The sequence below is a fragment of the Myotis nattereri genome (assembly GCF_964212035.1).
Source record: "Myotis nattereri genome assembly, chromosome: 2".
In the NCBI taxonomy this organism is placed as follows: Eukaryota; Metazoa; Chordata; class Mammalia; order Chiroptera; family Vespertilionidae; genus Myotis; species Myotis nattereri.
In genome coordinates this window covers 118,073,623-118,095,704 of record NC_138076.1, presented here as the reverse complement: position 1 = coordinate 118,095,704, position 22,082 = coordinate 118,073,623, and the positions used below count along the sequence as shown (strand labels likewise).

General features: G+C 42.7%; 1 protein-coding gene across 1 annotated transcript in view; it reads left to right on the top strand.

The window, feature by feature from the left end:
- The window catches only part of ATP8A2 (ATPase phospholipid transporting 8A2), a gene marked incomplete at its 5' end in the record, with an annotated part of 501,820 nt that overhangs the window by 343,043 nt on the left and 136,695 nt on the right, over nucleotides 1–22,082 (top strand). The gene's annotated exons all lie outside the window — the stretch shown is intronic.

Below are 22,082 nucleotides of genomic sequence, written 5' to 3'. Positions count from 1 at the left end.
GAAATGGCATTTGCAATTTTAACTGTTGTGAAAATTATCAGTCTAAATCCTCTGACCTACCCAGCATGTCCACATTTCTATAATGAATTCTGTGTGAATTACACACAATTCTGATGTGTACAATTCATGTCTCTGGGAAAACTAGGGATATTTGGTGTTGCATAATCCAATGAATGTGTCGATTTTTGTTTTGATGTTAAGTGTATATTTATACTCTGGTTAGTTAATAATTAGTCACCTGTGAAAGATAAACCTAATATCTCTATTAACCAGATCATTAATTAGTCAGAATATCTCATTGTTCATCTCTTGAACTAAAGAGACTGTGATTGAAGATTTTTACACTTGTTTCCTTTTTTTTCACAATTTCTTTATATTTTCATTGTCCAGTGTTGGAGATTGAGCCATCAATAATGACAGACTGAATCTTAGAATTCCCCAGTATGGGGTCTGGAGAGAAGCTTGACAATCCCAGGTTCTAAACCTCCTCCAGGCCCAGAGCCAGCACTTCTACTTTTAATCTATTCCCTGGGTCCTTAGGACCCTGAGTTTCTTTCCCGAACAGCCAAAAGCCCACTTCCCACACCTATCTGATTCTATCCCTAGTTCCAGGCCAGTGTGAACACCCCTGGGCCCAAGGGGCTGCTGTTTGCAGAGGGTGTGCACTCAGCCCGTTGGATGTTAACACTGGTGTGCACAAACATTTGCATGAGGATGCTTGTGCTGTAGGACAGGACCAAGGGTAGGAAGAAAAGGACTGTGGGTCAAGGGCTTCCTCTGTATCCACTGGTGTTCCTGGCTCAGGAATACATACTTTAGGGGCAGGCCTGTACGTGGCACACATGGCTGCTATAATCTTTGCCTCACTTACTCTGCAGAAATGAACCAAAACTCCTGGGTCTGCCCCAGTCCCGGTACACGTCCAGCAGCTGTTTCATGTAAAATAATCCAAAGGTGGCATTGTTGTCTCTTTCAATTGGTAAATCAATTAGCTGATGTACCACAAGGTGCCCGGTTGGCTGCCTTTGTGGATGGGTGCTCAGAGGTACAGACATTTCCCCCTGGAGTGGGCTTCTATATTTTTAATGCATCTTTGCTTTCTGTAAGGAACAAACACAAACACATACACATTCTTTTTCAAATCCAAGTGACAGAGGAAATTACAGAGCAGTAAATGGATCGAGGAGATTGTTGTATAGCAAAAGGAGCGTTTCCCAGCAAAAACACTTTGTGTACATTTAAGAAAATTAATTATATTTTTATGCAACATGGTTTGTCCCCAAAAAGCAAGTCAAGGAAAGTATTTACAACAATCTTAGTCACTTGTAAATTGTCAGTATCTAGATATCTGCTTTGGGTTCTCTCCCTTCTAAGGGTGGGTGAGGCCTGACGAATATTTTATTTGGGAATTTTACTTGCAGGGCAATAAAAGGGACTGCAGCTGATTGCTGTAGATAGTTTCTAAATTAGAGGACGGTGACAGCTGACAGGATGGACTCAGCTGATATGTGACTGGCTAATAAAGCCAGTTCCTTTAAAAGCCGCTCCCAGTGCCAAACCAGAGACACACTCTTAGACTGGTTGCTGATTCTCACTCCCATCAAGAGGTTGACTTTCAAAGTGTAGGGACCACATTTGCCAGACAGTCATTAACATGCCCATTTTCACTATCCAAGTTGCATGCTGGTCTGAGTGGTTCGAAGGCTAGTCTTAATGGTGAAATTTCCATAGTTGGAGACTTTTTGAAGACATTTAATGAGCTATTTCTACCACCCAAAAGCAAAGAAATTGTATATTAAATCACCTGTCATTTCAGTATAAAAACATTTTATTTTTTACTTATACCATGTCGTTTAACTTTTTTGCTGGTTGGTTTGTTTTCATGAGACAAATAATGTTTTGAAATCAAACACGTCTGGCTGAGAGTGAGGCTTTCATTAGACATTGAATGAGATGATTAATGTAGTCGCGTGTCATGGGATTTCTTAGTCGGTAATCCACTGTCTGTGTTTAAAGAGCCGTTTATTATCTGCAGTCTTCCTCTGGGAAGAATTCTGATTGGGGACAGGGTATCAGAAAATAACCTCAGAGCCAACTTTAGGACTATTTCACTTGGTATCTGATACCCAATGGTTTGTTCTTTGAAAAGTGATAGAGGATTATTTAAAAAAATGTTTAAGATTTTTAAATTGATTTTTTTTTTTTTTTTTTAGAGAGAGAGAAAGGAAGTGGGAGAGAAAAACATCAATGAGAGAGAAAGAAACATCGATGTGATCAGCTGCCTCCTGCATGCCTCCTACCAGGGTTTGAGCCTGCAACCCAGGCATGACCAGTCAGGGCAAAAAACACATTTAACACTTTAAAAATCAAATGGGAGGAGACTGGCTAAAACTAGCCTAAAGTCTAATTTTCTGCTTCCTAAAAAAAAAAAAAAAAAAAAAAAAGGGAGGAACTGGGCCCAGGTGTAATCAGCAAGAGGATTGACTTTTTTGGGGAACTGTTGAAAATATGCCCAAGCCATGTTCATCCCTTTGGTTCTAGGTTGATGTTAGGCCAGTGATAGCGAACCTTTTGAGCTCGGCGTGTCAGCATTTTGAAAAATTCTAACTTAACTCTGGTGCCGTGTCACATATAGAAATTTTTTGATATTTGCAATCATAGTAAAACAAAGACGTATATTTTTGATATTTATTTTATATATTTAAATGCCATTTAACAAAAAAAAATCAACCAAAAAAATGAGTTCGCGTGTTACCTCTGACACGCGTGTCATAGGTTCGCCATCATTGTGTTAGGGACTACAGGTTTGTGTCCCTTAAATATATTGAGGTCCCACCCCAAAGGTGATATATTTGGAGGTAGGGTCTTTGGAGGTAATTAGGTCATGAATGGGGTTAGTGATCTGACAAGAAGGGACCAGGGACTAGCTCACATTTCCTGCCATGCAAAGATACAAGGAGAAGTTAGACGTCTGCAGCCTGGAAGAGGGCCCTTGCTAGAACCCTAATATCAGACTTCCAGCCTCCAGTAACGTGAGAAATAAATCTCTGTTACTGATAAATCAGTCAGTCAGTCTGTGATATTTTGTGATAGCAGCTGAGCTAAAACAGTTAGTGAGTGCTTAGGAGGGAGGGGAAAAGTCTGCATTATCATCATCGCCACCATCATCATGATCATTATTTTAAGAATGTTTCTAGTTATTTTTATAAACCGTTTTTTGTAGCTTATGAAGGAGCAGGTTTTTGGCAAATAAACATGGTTCCTTTGAGCTCTAGAATGAAGCTAGTGTCTGATGGCAAAGGGCATTTCTCACCCAGGAGCCGGAGACAGACTAACACACCAGACGTTGTCTATTCATAACATCATAAAATGTTGAAAAGATGCATTGTTTCTGCTGGGGTTTCCTAAACTAATTTGATTAAATATTTCTTTGTCTCATTCATTATATTTCGAGTTTTTCTCACGAGGGGGAAGGCAGATTTTCCCTGAGGGCAGAGGGAAGGAAGGCTGTAGAAGGAGAGTGATTTTCCACTGTCAGAGTCTCTATCTTCCCTAAAGCACCTCAAGGTATGGTGGGTGAAACCCAACCAGACAAGGAGCCAGGAAGTCCCAGGGAAAGTTGCTGAAATCAAAAAAGCCATCTGGCCAAAACCGGTTTGGCTCAGTGGATAGAGCGTCAGCCTGCGGACTGAAAGGTCCCAGGTTCGATTCCGGTCAAGGGCATGTACCTGGGTTGCGGGCACATCCCCAGTGGGAGATGTGCAGGAGGCAGCTGATCGATGTTTCTCTCTCATCGATGTTTCTAACTTTCTATCTCTCTCCCTTCCTCTCTGTGAAAAATCAATAAAATTTATTTAAAAAAAAAAAAAGCCATTTGTATACTTCCTCTCCCAAAAACATGCAACATTTGTGGGATTTTAAGGAACACCCTGTTTTTCCATTTTTCTAGGCCTAAGCCAGGTCTAAAGTGAATTAAAAACTCAAGTTATAAAAAAACAAAACAAAAAAAACTCAAGTTATGTCTCTCCTTGGGATAATACCAAAGTCCTCAGCTGGGGAAAAAATGTATGATGACCTTTATCTGTAATAGGGGACCATTTGTTTTTCTTTCTGCCAATAGCAAAACCATAGGTAACAAGCTTGTCCATATTGGGTCCCCAAAGCCAATGCTTGAAGGTGAATGACAAATTCTTTTAGTCCAAAGTTGTCTGCTGAAGTAGAGCTTTGAGTTAGAGAGATGAGGAGACCTTGACTTAAAACTGGATCAGAAAATATGCTTGTATTTTCTTCATGAGCTTTTCACTTTAGGAGTGTCTGAGGAGATGCCATCTTATTTGACCTCTGTTTAAAACTCAAGCGACCTGCCCCAACTAGTTTTGTAACCTTTAGTAAATCATTTAAACTGCATTGAGTTCCTTATCAGCAAAGTCAAAATAATATCACCCACCCTGATTACCTTACAGGCTATAACAAGATAACCTGTGGCAAATGTATAACATGCAGACTCTTATTTTCCCTGGAGTGATCAATTATTTTCAAGTTTTTATAAATAGGAACATTGTGATTTAAACTTCCAATTCTTGTTGGCCATGGAATTGTAATTTTTTATAGGTTCTAGGTGTGATGTTTCTCTTTAAACTCCATTGACCTCCTGCATCTGAATCATCTGGGTTGCTTGTTAAATGACAAACTCCCCTCCACCACAAAAAAAAAAAAAAAAAAAAATACATAGTTACAATACACACACACACACACACACACACACACACACACTGAATCAGAATCTATGGATGTGGAGTCCCCACCTCTGATTTTTAATAACTCTCCAGGCTATACTTCATTTTAAACTTGAGAACCACTGCTCTAAAACACCTTGCATATTACTCCATGACAGTGTAAGCCAGTTCTGGGTGTTATAGGAGAACATGGTATATTTAAAACATTCACAACCGACATATCTCTCATGAGCGGTGGTTATGTAAGACACGACTGGTAGTGCCAGTGACTGCTTTTAAGGCATCTAGCTTTCTAAATAGAGGATTATACCGAAAGACATTACATCGTTCACCATGGAAAAATACTCCTCACCAACGTAGGTGCTTTTCCTTTAAAATTCTTTTCATTGCTAGTAAAACAGGAGGGAAAAACTTTCACTTCAAAGCCTACAAACTGCGAACTCTGTCTGCAGTGCCAAGCTCCAGGCTCCAACCAGTTTCTGGCATATGTCGAGCTTTTTAAAATCCTAAATACAGGAATGGATTTGCTTTGGAGTTTTATATACACACTTGTGTATACACAATGCAAATCCCCAGGGACTAAAAGCAAACAGGGGGAGGGTTGCCGTTTGCCATCCTTGAATCTTCCCTGAACAATTGCCTTCTCCTGGACTGTGCAGCCCAGTATGAACTCAGGTCCAGGCATTTCCCACATGCAAAAAAAAAATAAGTGATTTTGCTTCCAAGTTGCTTGTGCTCTAGGAGGTAAGCTGACACATACTGGTAACGGTCACGACTATTGCTGTCTTTGCTCCGCTATGGTTCCAGAACGTCTCTGCCGGACAGATGCCTGTCTGAGGGCCAGGAGAGGATGTGTCCTCAGGTTAACTTTCTGTGGGGTGGAGACATGGTTGTTTGTGCCCACCTGCCATCCTCCCTCACTCTTTCCTAAGGGGCCCAGTTTGCCTCCACATGCCACTCCTGTGCAAGAAGCCCAGCACCTTAGGGAAGTCATTTCCACCCCTGACTCCAGGGAGAGTGTGACCCCGGCCCTGTGCTGTACGGAGTGGTTCAGAAACCCTGAAGGAGGTGCGAGGAGACATTCGCTGGGGTATTCTGAGAAAGAAGCATGTTTGCTGCTGAAGGAAATCCATCAAAGCGGTGGGCTTCTCTTGTGTATGACATAGTTGCTATGTGGTGCCTGGAGTGGTTCAGCCACAAGGAGGGAATCCAGAATCCTACCACTGCTGTGAAAGATGGAAGAGAAAAACAAAAAGCAAAACAAACCTAATAAGCTCTTATGGAGCCAGCGGTGAAGCCCACCCCCAGGCAGGCTCGCCAGGCCACACCCCCTGCACACGCTGCCTGTGCTTTCTGAGCAGCAGGTGCCCAGGAAACACTCTCCACCCATGTGGATGCTGGGTGTTTCTTTGATATTCACAAATATAAAACCTTGGTTGGTCAGGCTCCTGGTGGAGTGGCTGGGACTTCCCAAGTCTGCTAGCCATCAGGCTATGAACCCCAACACTTGGTCACTGGGGAAATCGCGTAGGGTGATGCTTGGTGAAAACCAGATGTTGAATAAATGTCAGTCAATTCTCCTTATAATGTTAAATTGTATCTGAAGTGACTTACCCTGCAGTGTAAGAGAATATTTAAAACATAAATGTGGAGTTAGAAGGCATCTACATACTTTAGGTTTGAGCAGCAGTCTTCTGCCCACGCCACCCCCACGCCAGTAAAGCAGGCTTCAAACAATGATCACTTTCAGTACATTGTGGAAAGCCTTAATTTTTTTGTCCCTGCTCTCCCTTCCCCCTGCACAGTTTCTCCGTGCTGGCAGTTTATTTTATTTTGGCTTCTTGTTTCAGGGATGCTGTGGGCTAATTAGAGGCCAGGCAGCTTTGATTGTGAGTTGTTTTTCTCTTGGGTTAAAGGTTTTGTTGTGGTGTTGGCATTTGTCATTCATTCTGATGTTAATTTTTTAAATATCTGTCAGCAAATTAAAGTACACATTAAATGCTGATTTTGTTTGTTTGTAATATTTATATCCAGTGGTCACAGGGTATGTTTGATGTGGTTTTGAACTTTTCCTTTCTCCAAACATGTGGGAATGTGTATGTGGGGCCCTGGAGTTGAGATTCTATGCCCAGTTACTTCTCCGACATCTGCCTAGTCTGGTGACTGTAGCTGTAGCTCTCTCCCCAGAGACATTGGAGTTCTGTAGGTTTGTTCTATTGAAGAGGTAGAGGTGCCTGGAAAAGGCCCCCAAATAAAGGATTCATGCAAGAAAATACAACCAGGGTTGGTTAGACTGAAAAAGAAGAAAATAGAATCACAGTACACTATTAAGGACATGCCAAAGTTTTCCTATTCTATGCAAATGATGATATAAAGCTATTGCTGCCCAGCCAGTGTGGCTCAGAGGTTGAGTATCAACCTATGAGCCAGGAGGTCAAGGTTCAATTCACAGTCACGGCACATGCCTGATCACAGTCTCAATCCCCAGTAGATTCTCTCTCATCATTGATGTTTCTATCTCTTTCTCCCTTTCCCTTCCTCTCTGAAATCAATTTAAAAAGTATGTATTTTTTAAAAAGCTATTGTTGACAGTACTAAGATGACCAAAATATAGTGAAAGGATTTTACAGTAAGAGAGCATTTCAGTTACTGTTGTTGCCATCGGTGTTGTAAAACATCAAACATCCATTGAGAAGATCATATGCTTTTTGAACCAGGATTAGCCAGCTGTCATCCGGGTTTGGCATCCCTTTAGCTAAAGATAGGAAAGATATCTGGGTTACCTGAGTCTATGCCTGAAGTGCACTTTCATTCATGGGAGACAGGGGGGTTGGCAATTATTGCAACCTGATTTTGATAGAAGATAGAACGTGCAAGAAGGGCGTATTTAAACGTTCAGAAACTTGCCAGTGTGCTGTGAAGGCTGGCCCCACCCACTCCGCTCAGCAGCAGCAGACGCCTTGTGCGTTCTTGGTGCTGTGGCATCTTGTCATCTGTCACCTGCCCTACATCCATTTCCCCCTTTTCTGGTCACAGTCCCTAAATCCCTTCTCCTCTTTCAGAACATGCATTCAAGCAGTGCTAGTTGCCCCTCAACTCCCCCTCTGCATCTGGACCCACACCCAGGAATAGTCACCCAGAATCTTCATCTCATGGACCCAGCTATTGATTCAGAAATGGGTATGGTGATCCACACAAGACCACTGAGACACATTTTTTATTTTTTTATAGAAACAGGGGAAAGAAAAAACTGTCTTGCTTCTGGGTGTGTGATGTAGGGATGATACCATTCTGGAGCTACTAGGGACCACCACAGAGAGGGTGTCTGGCCGGGATGAGTGCAAGAGGAAAGCCGAACTGAGAGAGACAGCATTGAGTGCACTCCTGGATCCCACTCTGCCCAAAGCAGAGCATCTTTGAACTTTTAAGTACACATACATCAACATTTTTGCATAAGATTCAAGTTAGATTTCTGTTACTTCTGAAAAGAACCCTAATTAGTCATGACAGACACAAAAGGTAAAATTGGCTGTCATCATATTGTGGAAAAGCAGCTAGGGAATGTCTCCAACTGTGAGTCTCCCAACCTAGAGTGCCAGGTCCCTTGCCTCCTTTTTGTGGCTTCAGTGTGTCCCTCCCCTCCACCCCAAACAAGAAATACAAGACAGGCTTGAGTAGAACTCATTGTTTGAAACAGAGGTGGAAGGAAATCAAAGCTTTTCTAAGAGAGGCCTCTTTCTCGGCACCAACCATTCAAAATGGCTTAGAGTCAAATGGTCCTGAATAGCACCATCCAATAGAAATATAATGGGAGACACATGTAATTTAAAATTTTCCAATGGCACCATTAAAAAGGTAAAATGATTTCTTTGTCTCATTCAAATCAACAAATGACAAGTGCTGGCGATGATGTGGAGAAAAAGGAACCCTCATGCACTGCTGGTGGGAATGCAGACTGGTGCAGCCACTGTGGAAGACAGTATGGAGTTGCCTCAAAAAGTTAAGAATGGAACTCCCATTTGACCCAGTGACCCCACTTCTAGGACTATATCTCAAGAAACCAGAAACACCAATCAGAAAGTGTTCATAGCAGTACAATTTACAATAGCTAAGATTTGGAAACAACCTAAGTGCCCATCAGCAGATGAGTGGATTAAAAAACTGTGGTACATCTACACAATGGAATACTATGCCGCTATAAAAAAGAAGGAACTTTTACCTTTTGCAACAGCATGGATGGAACTGGAGAGCATGGAAGGAAATCAAAGCTTTTCTAAGAGAGGCCTCTTATTATGCTAAGCGAAAAAGCCAGTCAGAGAAAGATGAATATCACATGATCTCACTCATATGTGGGATATAATGATCAACATAATTTGATGAACAAGAATAGATCCAGAGACAATTGTCAGGGGAGGTGGGGGGGTGGGGGTGGGGTAGAGAGCAACCAAAGGACTTGTATGCATGCATATTAGCATAACTAATGGATACAGACACTGAGGTGGGGGGAAAAAGGAGACATATGTAAAACTTTAGACAATAAAAAAAGAAAACATGTAAAATGAACCAGGATAAGTTAGTTTCATTAACATATTTAGCCTAACATTTCCAAAATATTATCACTTCAACATGTAACTGACATTAAAAGAAATTATTATTGAGATAATTTACATTCTTTTTCTACTAAATCTTGGAAATTTCATGTGTATGTTAGATTTACAGTACATCCCAAGTCAGACTAGACCTATTTCAAATGCTCAGTAGCCACATCTGACCAGTGGTGACTGTATTGGACAATACAGCTTTTCACCAACAGATACTTGGAAACACAGAGTCACTCTTCACAGCTAAATGCAGTGGAAGTGAGACTAACAGGTAGGAAACCCAGCTGCCAGGTTCTCCAGGTCTCTCCACTGCAACCAGGGTGTGACTACCTAACTTGGATTTTCACCACTTGCAATAAAAGGGTCTCAGGTCTTACACAGACTTTCCCTAAAATGTGGGGACAACTGGGCTGTTAATCAATGCTTAGTAACTGCTTTATGCAGAGTTTGTAAACCAAGATTTATAAAGCATGGATCTGACTTAAGTAGTTTTTCCAGTGTGTTGGCTAATATCCCAACCATTCCCTCCTGAGTGTGGGAGGGAAGAGGTCAGGACCCAGGACTTCAGTCATATTTATGTCACTCTGCAACCAGCTGAGTAGAGATGGCCAGAGTCACTGAAAATAAAGTGTATGTTCCTAACAAATGGTTGATCTGTTCGGTAAGTGGCAACTTATAAGTACAATTATTATCCTAGTTATTAATTCCTAAGGTTGTGTAAACCCTTAGTCCTTTATCCTTCTTCAGTTTACCCTTCCCCCATCATTATGCTGAATTCAAGCACTATCCTTTTCACTCCTAAATATCTCTTCCATATGTCTCCTTCCATCCAGTTCTGGTCCCATCCATTTACTTGTAGTTGGTGCTGCAGCATTTCTTGCCTGGACCGTTACAGTAGCCTTGTGACTGATTTCTTAGCACCCATCTGTCAGATCTATTGTTCTACTATAGCCAAAATAGTCTTTCAAAACACAAATCTGGTGTAGTTATTTCCCTGGCTTCCATGGACTCAGGAAAAAATTCCAGGTCATTTACCCGACCTCATAGGCCCTGTGAAGCCCTGAACCCTGCTGCTGTCAGAATCTCTCTTGCTCCTCACCCCACCATGCTGATCTTTTCTCACATGCTGGTGCTTGGGAGCCCTGCTTGCACTCGCAAAGTGCATTTGCACCTCCTTGCCTCACTGCCCTAATGCCCTGGTCTCCTCCCTAGCTAATGATTGACTACACAGTTCTCAGACCTCAGGTAAGTCCTTACTTTCCAAGGATGCCTTTCCTTGCTTCGCTGGCCAGATTAAATGTTCCTAATACATGGTCTCTTAAACAATTTACCTTTCCTTTGTTTCACTACCATAATAAAAACTTTATATTAGTGCATGTAATACCACCTTACACCCATTACGACAGCCACTATTTAAAAAACAAAAGAACAAGTATTAGCGAAATGTGGAAAAATGGAATCTTTGTGCACCGTTGTTAGGAATGTAAAACGTATCACTGTGGAAACCAGTATGGAGGTTCCTTGAAAAATTAAATATAGAATTATCATATGATTCAGCAATTCTCCATTAAGTATATATCCAAAAGAATTGTGAAAGCAGAATCTCAAAGAGATATTTGCTCACCCTTGTTCCTCACAGTAGTATTCACCATAAACATGAGGTAGAAGCAACCTAAATGTTCATGGACACATGAGTGGATAAGTAAAATAGTATATATACATACAATGGAATATTATGCAGCATTTAGAAAGAAATTCTGTCACATACTGCAACATGGATGAATCTTGAGGACATTATGCTAAGTGAAATATGCCAGTCACAAAAAGACAAGACTGTATGATTCCTCTTATTTGAGGTACCTAGAGTTGTCAAATTTGTAGAGACAGAAAGTAGAAGGGTGGTTACCAAGAGTTGGAGGGAGAGGCAAATGAATTTAGTGTTTAACAGAGTTTCAGTTTTGCAAGATGAAAAGGCTTTAGAGATATGTTGCACAATAATGTGAATATAGTTAACACTACTGAACAATATACTTTAAAATGATTTAGACGGTAAATTTTATGTGTTTTTACCAGTGTTTAAAAATTTACATTTCATGATTAATATGAGTTTCTTCATCTGAACAGTAAGTTCTATGAGAAAAGTGAATGCTCTTCAATATATCCTTGGCACCTACCTTCCGTTTATTCTGGCATTCAGTAAATATATAACTGAATGAATTGATGAAATTAACAACCTCTCATGTACAATTGGGGAGTGTATTTGGCTTTGTGCAATACGTGCTTCATAACACAAGCAGATGACAAGTACTCAAACATTTGGAAATAACCTCGCAAGGATCCTCACATATTAAGTGATTGATAGATTAATAAATTTAGCATCTTTCTAAAGAGAAGTGTGTTAAAAAAAAAAAAACAGTAGCACACACCTTTTCCCCACCAAAAAAATGATTTCCAGTTACAAAAGTTTTAGAGTTTTTCCAGTTAAAATTTTAGTTAGCTATTTCAGCTACATGGGTGGTATCTGTAGTATGATATTCATTGATATTGATATCTGTAAAGGGTTAATAATAAAGTTTAGTTACTTCCTGGAAAATCTTTGTTTTGGATTTGAAATTGAAGAAAAGGCAAAAATTGAATCAAAATGGATTTTTTAGTACCTAATTCAAGGAAGTGCTGAGATAATCATTGTCCAGTGGTCTTACTATGGGAGATGAAACCAATAAAGATAGTGGATCACAGATAGTTCTAGCAGAAATGTACATTTCCTAAGCCAGTACATCATTTTCATTATTTTGTTGAGAGAACTAGTATTTTTGGAGTAACAAATATAAGCACATAATTGGAGAGGAAATTTTGGTCAAGAAAATGTCAAGCTTAGGTAGAGTTTAGTGAGCAGCTGGCCTCTAATAAATCTTGGATGATTTCATGGAAAAAAATGGACCCTCCCTGGCAGGATTGTTTCTTAGTCAGTCAGATGGTGGAGCCTTCCCGGCCCATCGGTTGCCTTAGAAGAGGCTTAAAGAAGTGGATCTGGCACCAAGAGCCAAGCTGAGACATAAAATTTTAGTGTCAAGTAAAGTGATATTATAAGAAAAGAAAAAGTTTAAGATTTGAAAAGTCTCCCCAAAACACAGCACTTTTTAAACAATTCTTTATTGTTTAAAGTACTACATATGTCTCCATTTCCCCCATTGACCTCTCCCCAGCCACTCCCACTCCCCAGCACATGCCCTCACCCCTGCCCCCCAGTGTCTGTGTCCATTGGTTATGCTTATATGCACACATTCAAGTCCTTTGGTTGACCTCTTACCCCCTAACCCCCCACCTTCCCTCTGAGGTCTGATGGTCTATTCGATGTTTCTCTGACTCTGGATCTATTTTAAAACACAGCATCTTAATCAAAGGAAAGAAAAACAGTAAGTAAAGGGATTCTGCATCCAGGAAAACCAGAAGAAGCAGAGGTGGGAAAAGGAAAGAAGGGAGGCAAAGTGACTGCCATGCGGGGGACGAGAAGTCTTGTGATGGAAAAGGCCAAGTGGAGCAGTGAAGGCTAAAGGGAGAGGGCTTCAAACTTCCACTGAAGGCAATTGAGAAATTTTCCTCAATGTGGCATCAAAAGGGAATAAGAATGACCATGAATAAAGCTCCTGTAACATATCATTTTTTGCCTTTTTATGATAATGTGTGAAAAGTAATTCTTAGAAACGAAAGAAATAGAGGGCATATGAATGTTATTCTGCATTAATCTTTCTTACTGCTGAATCAGTTAAAATGAATCTTAAAAATAATTGCCCTTGTCTAGGCTGTATAAAATTTTTTTAATTCTTCCAGCATTAGAAGAGAATTAAATATTACCTTGGGACATTATAATAGTTTTTTGTAATATAAAATTACTGAGATTTTTTAAAAATCTGAGATGATCATGATTTTGGAAAATAGCTCATTATGCCAGACTAGTTTGTTTCACACAGGTAATATAAAGTCAAGAAGCAACTTTAGGTACAAACTTCCAATTATAAGATAAATAAGTTGTGGGGATGTGATCTACAACATGGTGACTATAATTTATAATACCATACTATCATTAACTAGAGGCCCAGTGCATGGATTCATGCACCAGTGGGGTCCCTCGGCCTGGCCTGCAGGGATCAGGCTGAAACCAGCTCTCCGACATCCCCTGAGGGGTCCGGGATTACAAGAGGGTGGTTCTCGAGTGACGCACCCCAGAATTGGGCTCCCTCCTCTCTGTTCCAGGTGTATAACCCGAGAACCGCAGCTGCCAAGTCACCGCAGCTTGACAGCTCCTTCGTTGAGCATCTGCCCCCTGGTGTTCAGTGCATGCCGTAGCTACCAGTCGGAGCCTCTGCTCCCTGGTGGTCATTGTGTGCCATAGCTACTGGTCAGATGGTCAGATGGTCACTTAGGCTTTTATATATATAGACTAGAGGCCCGGTGAACAAAAATTTGTGCACTGGGGGGGGGGGAAGAAGGGGGGCCCCTCAGCCTGGCCTGTGCCCTCTCGCAGTCTGGGACCCCTCGGGAGATAACAACCTGCTGGCTTAGGCCTGCTCCCGGGTGGCAGAGGGCAGGCCCAATCCCTAGGTGCAACCCCTGGTCGGGCTCAGAGCAGGGCCGACTGGGGAGTTGGGGCACCGCCCCCTGTCATGCACAGAGCTGCAGGGCAATCAGGGATTTGGTCACTGCCCCCTGTCACGCTGATCCCGGTGATGGGAGGTCTCCTTGCTCCGCTGATCCTGGGGCCAGGACCCCTCTCCCTCCGCTGATCCCGGGCCAGGAGGCCTCTCGGCTCCACTGATCCCGGGGTCCTGAGGCCTCGGGCCCTTCTGATAACCGGACCGGGAGGCCTCTCAGCTCCGCTGATCCCAGGCCGGGAGGCCTCTCGGCTCCGCTGATCCCGGGCCCGAGAGGCCTCTTGGCTCCGCTGATCCCGGGGTCCTGAGGCCTCGGGCCCTTCTGATAACCGGACCGGGAGGCCTCTCGGCTCCGCTGATCCCGGGGTCCTGAGGCCTCGCGGCTCCGCTGATCCCGGGCCCGAGAGGCCTCTCGGCTCCACTAATCCCGGGATCCTGAGGCCTCGGGCCCTTCTGATAACCAGACTGGGAGGCCTCTCAACTCTGCTGATCCCGGGCCGGGAGGCCTCTTGGCTCCGCTGATCTCGGGGCCGGGAGGCCTCTCGGCTCCGCTGATAACCAGGGCCAGGAGGCCTCTCGGCTCTGCTGATCCCGGGGTCCTGAGGCCTCGCGGCTCTGCTGATCCCGGGGTCAGGAGGCCTCTCAGCTCCACTGATCCCCGGGCCAGGACGCCTCTCGGCTCCGCTGATTCCGGGTCCTGAGGCCTCGGGGCTCCGCTGATCCTGGGCCAGGAGGCCTGTCTGCTCCACTGTTCCCGGGGCCCTGAGGCCTCTCTGCCCTGCTGCTTCAGGGCTGTTTGGCTTCGCTCTGCTTGGAGCCTGAGTATGCAAATTAACCACCATCTTAGCTTCTATAATTGAAACATTGTATCTTTTGGAGTTGTTGCTTCAGGAGCTCAGAGCCCCCCAGCTGCAGACAGGGAACCTTGGTTTCCTCATGCTGGGGCAAGCAAGCCTCCCTGTTTGCATCAGCTGCCTGGCTGCTGGCCGCCATCTTGGCTGCCAGTTAATTTGCATATCTCGCTGATTAGCCAATGGGAAGGGTAGCGGTCGTACGCCAATTACCATGTTTCTCTTTTATTAGTGTAGACTAGAGGCCCATTGCAGGAAGATTCCTGCAAGAATAGGGCTTACTATGGCTGGAGCAAAGCAGAGAAGGGAGCAAAACCTGCTGAGGTGGGCTTCGCTCCCGCCTCTAGCCACTCCAGCTTAGTGGGTTTGCCGAACCTGCCCCCAGCCGCTCCAACTGGGTGGGTTTTCCCAACCTGCACCCTGCCGCTGCTGCTGGGTTTTCCCAGCCCACCCCCAGCCACTGCAGCTGGGTGGGTTTGCCCAACCTGCCCACAGCCGCTGCAGCTGGGTGGGTTTGCCCAACCTGCCCACAGCCACTGCTGCTGGGTTTGCCCAACTCGCTCCCAGCCGCTCCAGCTTGGTGGGTTTGCCCAACCTGCCCCCAGCTGCTCAGTCTGGGTGGGTTTGCCCAACCCGCCCCCAGCCACTGCTGCCTGGTTTCTCCTCCCACTCCCAGCAGCTGTGGCTGGGTTTCCCCTCCCGCCTCCTGCCTCTGCAGCCTTGGCTCCTTTACTGTGTCCACGGCCTCTACTTTGCTCCCTTCTATAGCCCTTGGCTTCCATGTTGTCTTCAGTCTTCGCTCAGAGCCAGTATATGCAAATTAACCTCCATCTTGGTTGGTGGTTAATTTGCATATCACCCTGATTAGCCAATGGGAAGGGTAGCAGATGTACAGCTAATTACCATGTTTCTCTATTATTAGATAGGATAATACTGTAGCGGTGATTTATAATTGATATTTGCTAAGAGTAGACAGTTCTCATCACAAGAAAAATATGTATAACTTTATGAGGTGATGAATGATTACTATACTTGTGGTTATCATTTTGAAGTATATACATATGTGTATGAAATCATTATGTTGCACACCTGAAACTAATATGATGTTACTAGAGGCCTGGTGCACAAAATTCGTGCATGGGTAGGGTCCCTAGGCCTGGCTGGTGATCAGGGCTGGCCGGGGCCTTCCTTCCCCCAGCTGCCAGCTGCCGGCCAGGGACTGCCTTCATTCCGTGCTGCCCCCTGGTGGTCATTGCACGTCATAGCGACCAGTCGAACTGGTCATTCGAACTCCCGAGGGGACAATTTGCATAGTAGCCTTTTATTATATAGGATTGTCAATTATATCTCAAGAGAACTGGAAAAGAAAAAGTAGGCAACTTTAGATAATTAAAAAGTTGTCTACATGGGGACTTGTTCATTTTGCTAAAAGAAAAAATTATTTCTTTTTTTTTTTTTCAATGCTTTCAGTGGTTCAGATTTAGCGGGATAAGGTTAATGGAGGTAGTAGTCTCATAATACAGCATAAATGTGAATTCTACTCAAGCTTTTTATAAAGTTCTTTTGTCATAGATCATCTTAGTGATGTGAGTGCCACCTAGTATATGCCATTTTAGAGCTACTTTCTCCCCAAATGTTTTTTTTAAGAAGAGTAATTACTTCTTTATTTCTCGGTATCATTTATGTAACCACTGAGATTGAGTCGTCATTCTAGAAAGTTGCAGGTTGGATCCAGAGCTCTGCAGAGCCCACCTTTATAGCCGCCAAACTTCTGACAGGGTGAACCAAGCTTCTAAAAGTCGGAACTCTTAAGTATTAAACATTTGATGAATAATGTGATATATTTGGAGCTGTACTGTTGGTGAATTCTCCATTTCATTTTGTTTCAGTTTCACGGAGATGTTTATATTCATTAGTCTTCTTTATATTTTGCCTTCTTTAAAGCTAATTCTTGATTGTTTTTTCCTGTTGATGTCCTCTATCACTTCCTCCCGGCTCTTCCCTGAACTCTAGTTTTCCTTCAGTAGTAGTTTCTAGGAGTTTCTTAGAGTGGGTGCCTTTCTAAACTTTTGGACACTATTGTGGTGGTTTAAGTTTAAATTTTAATGTATTGATCATAGTTTTACCAAGAAAACCCTCTCAAAACCAACACCTCTGGGGTTTATTACCAAAATTACTATTATCATAAATTCCTAAGTCATTTTATGAGCCCCCAAACCTTCAGCCATGGCTTAGAACATCACCATGTTCATTAAGGACTCATTTAAGACATTCTTTATTACAAGTGATTGCCAACAAAGGGAAAATGCTCCTTTTTTAGTGGCCTCCTAACAGAGTCTCAACTGTACACAGAAAGAGAGCCTTCAAGACCTGAAATATATATGTCAATCTTAGCAGATTTCCTTAGAAAATAATTTGGTAAATAGATTGTAAGCAAAGGGTTAATAGTTGAACTACTCACTTCCACTCAACACTGGAGAAAAATAGGTTTTCAGTTATTCCCTTTAGATGGAAAACTCCTTAATGACAGCATACTCAGTTGCATGTAGAAGATAGTTCAGTGTTTAAAGAATAGATGGCTGAGGTGGGAGCGAAGGGCTGTGTGCATGAAATGAGCTGCTTCCTCGGTCATCACCATTCAGGCCCCTCAGACATGCCCAGTTACTTCTTATTTTTGTATAGTTTGTATCAAAGCTAATGAGTAATGTTACAAAATAGTGACCATATGGTGAATCTGAACAATTTTGACTAATTCTGTGTCATCCACATTCTTGGTCCCCCAGTATCCTACACTCTGAAGTATCTAAAACACAACTCTTTGATGTCTTCTCAACCTGACACATTCCTTCATGATCCCTCTCTGTTGAGTGACATCGTCATCGTCCCATCATCATACATGCTAAATTAACCTGCAAGCTACTTTCCTCAATCTCTCCCTCATCACCAGAGCTCCACCCTGCACCTCCAGATGTTGATTCAACATCATTAATTTCCACTTCGTGCAGCTGTATTGTTTGTGTGTTATCACCTTTGTAGCATTGTATCACCAGTCTCATATCTGATATTTTATGTTATATACTCCAAGAGGCCACAATCTGCAAAAATACTTGGTCTATAGGATGTGTTGAAATGACAGGAGAGGAGAGAACCTTTGGTATTGAGGACAAAACTTTCAGTAAACTCAGAGTCAGGACTCTGAATTATCTTTTGTTGTGACTTATTTCCATGAAAAAAAAAATATCTTAAAATATTTACTCTTATTCCCTACTAGTGTCTCTTTTTTAGAAATTTTTTACCCAGTACCGAGGAAAATATCTCCAGTAATGGCACTAAATGAAGGCTTTTGAGGGAGAGCAGGCTGCTCTGTTGGCCTTTTGCCTTGACTTGCCAGTTTGGGCTATAACCCAAACATGCTAAACTTTTCTTTATTAATTATACTAGTTAAGGTCTTTGGTAGCAGAGAAAAAAAAACTGGCTTTGACTTAATAAACAGAAAAGCAATAGAGGTAGCGATGCAGCCCACACAATTTATGGAAAGGTGTATAGTTTGTAGGACCCACAGAGGCTACCCTGGGACCATGTGGTCAGGACATGACCTGGCACTGCTGCCATTGGCTGTGTGCCTCTACTAGTGATGGACTTTGGACTCCACCACTGAGAATAATCCTTGAGTTTTCCAAGTACAGGCAGGAGCATTTAATGGACAAGCCCAGATCTCCTGCCCTGCCCCTACAGTTTCCTCTATACAATGGTTCTTCTAGCATATTTATTATGAATTGACTCAAATGTGTTTTTAGAAATATCCTGATGACCACCCATATTCTCCTGCAATAACAGAGGAAAAAATAGGAGTTAGAAGGAGAACTCTGCCCCCCCCCCTTTTTTTTTGAACAGCGTCTGTCAATGAGAAGACAAATTTGCCAAATTTACCAATAACTGGAATAAGTTCAGGATGTATGCTTTATAAACATCATAGTAATGAGCATAGATCAGTGATGGCGAACCTATGACACGCGTGTCAGAGGTGACATGTGAACTCTTTTTTTGGTTGATTTTTCTTTGTTAAATGGCATTTAAATATATAAAATAAATATCAAAAATGTAAGTCTTTGTTTTACTACGGTTGCAAATATCAAAAAATTTCTATATGTGACATGGCACCAGAGTTAAGTTAGGGTTTTTCAAAATGCTGACACGCCAAGCTCAAAAGGTTTGCCATCACTGGCATAGACAAAGCAAGAGTCATCCTTATAAGAAAATTTACAGGATGTATGTAAAGATGGTGTCCAGTAGGATGGCAGTGAGGAAGAGAGTGTGAGAGAGTGAGAGAACAAAGGGGAGTGTGTGGACGTGTGAGAGAGAGAAAAAGAGAGAGAGAGAAGGAGGGAGAGAGAGTGTTAGAGACAGTTAGATCCTGCAGGACTTTCAGAGGCTGGTAGACCAGGTGGTCTTAGACTGCAAGACCCCACTGCCGCAGCAAGCATTCCTGGGTGGCCAGCACTGGCACAGAAACCATGCCATCTTGAAGGGCAGAACTGCTGAGACTGGGAACCCAGACTCACCACCACCCAGACTGGCCTCAGACACAAACCGGGACCCTACAGCCACTCTGGACAAAGACCTGCTAGCACAGCTGCAGATCCAGAGACACTGAGACTCTAGACATCCCAGCTGCAGATTCCTGTAAATCACAGAGCGCATCCCCCACCTGCTGGCCCACTGCAGCACCATAGGGCATGCACAACCCATGGCTCGTGAGCGGGCCACCCACCTGCCAACACAGGGAAGTCATGCAACCTGGCCCCCTAGCAGGCCTGTGACTTGGATTATCAGTGTGGAGGTCCCACACTAACCCACGGCGGCCAAATCGAACACCCTTGACTCTGATTCTTGGCACATGCACGTGAGGTCTCTGATTCTCAGCGCTTTTGTGCGAGGCCCCCACTGACCCAAGGCCGATCTGAGCACTCATGACTCTGATTCTCAGTGCACGTGTCCAAGGACTCTGATTCTCAGTGTGGAGGCCCCCAGGCGACCCAAGGCAGCCAAACCGAGTGCCCACAACTCTGATTCTCAGCATACACACATGCAAGAAGCCTCCTGTTGATCCAAGGCAGCCAATTCAAGTATCCATGACTCTGATTCTCAGAGCAGGTGTGAGGCCCCCACTGACCCGAGGCCACCGCACAGAGCACCCATAACTCGGATTCTGGGTGCATGTGCACCCAGGGTTAGGGGGTTGCTGCTTACCCCCAGCAGCTGTGCCACCTGCCCCCAGGTGGGCCAACTCTCGCCACCTGTGGCTCCCGCCAACACACTGCAGCCACATGTGTCAGTGCCTGAGCTCTTCAGTGACACTCAGGTTATGCAATGCTCCCACTGCGTGTGGCCCAGGCCCCCACAACTTGGCATTTGGACCTTTTGGTAATAGCACAAATGGAGAGACAACAAAACAATCCCCACAGGAAAGAAAAGGAAGAATTGCCAAGAAAGGAACTAAATGAAACAGAGGCATGCAATATGTCAGAAAAAGAATTCAGAGTAATGGTCATACAGTTCATAAACCGGATGGATGAAAAAATCAACAACCTATGAAAGAATCAGTAGGAAATCAAAAGCGATATAGCTTCAATCAAAAACACAATTAAGGTTTCAACAGTAGACTAGGAGAAGCAGAGGACCAAATTAGTGGATTAGAAGAGAAGGTAGAGGGAAAAGCCCAATCTAAACAGCAATTGTAGAAAAAAATTAAAAAGCAGGAGAGCCTAAGGGAGCTTTGGGATAACATGAAACAAAGTAACATACATATAATAGGGATGCCATGAGGACAAGAAGAGCATCAGGGATTAGAGAACCTATTTGAAGAAATAATAACAGAAAACTTCCCTGACATGGGGAAGAAAAAGTCACACAAGCACACAGAGTCCCAAGAAAGATGAACCCAAAAAGATCCACACCAAGACACATCATAATTACAATAGCAAACATTAACGACAAAGAGAGAATCCTAAAGATTGGAAGAGAGAGAGACATAGAGTTACCTACAAAGGATCTCCCATCAGATTATCAAATGATTTCTCAACAGAAATACATCAGGCCAGAAGGGAATGGAATGAAGTATACAAAGTTATGTAAAGCAAGGGACTGACTCCAAGAATACTCTATCCAACAATACTATCAATCAAAATTGAAGGGGAAATCAGGAACTTCACAGACAAAAAAAAAAAAGGCTAAGGAAGTTTATCACTACCAAGCCAGCAATGCAAGAAATGCTAAAGGGACTGTTGTGAAAAGAATAATTAGAAAGAGAGGAAGGAACACAGGCATAAAGAATATAAATGGCTACAAACAAGTATTCTCCAATCAAAAGACATCAAATGACTGAATGGATAAGAAAACATGACCCATATATATGCTGTTGACAAGAGACCCACCTCAGAACAAGGGACTCACACAGACTGAACGTGATGGGATGGAAAAATATCTTTCAGACAAATTGAAATGAAAAAAAAAAAAAAAGCTGGGGTAGCAATCCTTATATCAGACAAAATAGACATCAATGTGAAGGCCATAACAAGAGACAAGGAAGGCCACTTAAAAATCCTAAAGGGATTAATACAACAAGAGGCTATAACTCTGGTAAACATACATGCATCTAATGCAGGACCACCCAAATACATAAAAAAAAAACTTCTGGGAGATATCAGGGGAGAGATTGACAGCAATACAAAAATAGTAGGAGACATTAGTACCTCATTAACTTCACTGGATAAATCCTCTAGACAAAAAATAAGCAAAGAAACATCAATCCTAAATGACTCACTAGATCAGATGGACTTAATCAACATCTTCAGAACATTCAACCCCAAAGCTACAGAATATACATTCTTCTCAAGTGCACATGGATCATTTTCAACGATAGACCACATATGGGGATACAGGCAAAGACTCTCCAAATTCAAGCATATCAAGCATCTTCTCAGATCACAATGGCATAATATTAGAAATAAACTACAATAAAAACAATCACAAAAATTCAAACACTTTGAGGCTAAATAGCATGCTATAAACAATGATTGGGTTACCAAAGAGATCAAAGAAGAAATAAAAAAACATCCTGGAAACAAATGACAATGAAAACATAACAATCCAAAAATCTATGGGACACAGTGAAAGCAGTCCTGAGAGGAGAGAAAAACTGATAATAAACCATCTAACTCTGAAGATTTAGAAAGAGAGCAA